The following is a 984-nucleotide window of genomic DNA, read 5'->3' on the forward strand; positions in this document are numbered from 1 at the left end:
ATTCTGCATATAAGTTAAATAAGCAGGGTGACAATATACAGCCTTGACATACTCCTTTTCCTATTTGGAACCAGTCGTCGTTCCATGTCCTATTCTAACTGTTGCTTCCAGACCTGCATACAGGTTTCTCAAGAGGCAGGTCAGGTGGTCTGGTATTCCCATCTCTTTCAGAATTTTCCATAGTTTATTGTGATCCACACAGTCAAAGGCTTTGGCATAGTCAATCATCAACAGTGTAGGAAAGTTCAAAACAGGGAATCTTAACCTATAGACTTTCAAGAGGTCATTGGATAAAATTCAGGCAGTCCATGAATGTGAATTGGAAATAATTGCATCTTTTAAAATTGATGTAGTTTAACATTTCTATCAGGAATGTAGGCAGCAGACCATAGTATTAACAGACTGTTTGTTACAAATACCTCAAAATACCGTTTATGCTACTTGAATTAAAGAAGCTATTATGCCTACTACCAGTTCTTGCTATATAATGTGTTAAGAAGCACATAGACTATCAAACTTCTGTTGTTTTCATCCTTTGAAAGCTCTATTTCTATATGATTGGTATCCTTTGTTATCCTATATATTTTTACACATTATTCTAAGAAGTTCATCACCTTCACCAGACTGCCAGAGAAATATAAGGAAAGGTTGAGACTTTTTGCACCTGAAATCATATTCCACAGAGAAATAATTATAAAAACTGTAGAATTTGAGCTTTAAAAGACCTTAGATATTGCCAAGTTCAACCTAAAGAAACCCATTTAGACTAAATAATTTACCTATGCTCGAAGTTAAAAAAAAAAACAAGTGTAGCCATCTAGCATTCAGCTAATAAGCCTGTGGGACTACTGCTTAAATATACAGATGTTCTTTAATATACTTAGTACAGTCTTTCAGTTCCATGATTTTGTATGACTTTCCCTTTTTCTATGATTAATACTATTTCTTTATGGTTTAACACTTAATTTTTTTCTTCTGTCATGC

The 984-nt window shown here is 33.8% G+C and overlaps 1 protein-coding gene across 1 annotated transcript in view; it reads left to right on the forward strand.

Moving 5' to 3' along the window:
* The window catches only part of CWC22 (CWC22 spliceosome-associated protein), a 62,459-nt gene that overhangs the window by 30,199 nt on the left and 31,276 nt on the right, over positions 1 to 984 (forward strand). The window lies entirely within an intron of this gene.

This window comes from Bison bison, unplaced genomic scaffold (genome assembly GCF_000754665.1).
Source record: "Bison bison bison isolate TAMUID 2011002044 unplaced genomic scaffold, Bison_UMD1.0 scf7180017864460, whole genome shotgun sequence".
In the NCBI taxonomy this organism is placed as follows: domain Eukaryota; kingdom Metazoa; phylum Chordata; class Mammalia; order Artiodactyla; family Bovidae; genus Bison; species Bison bison.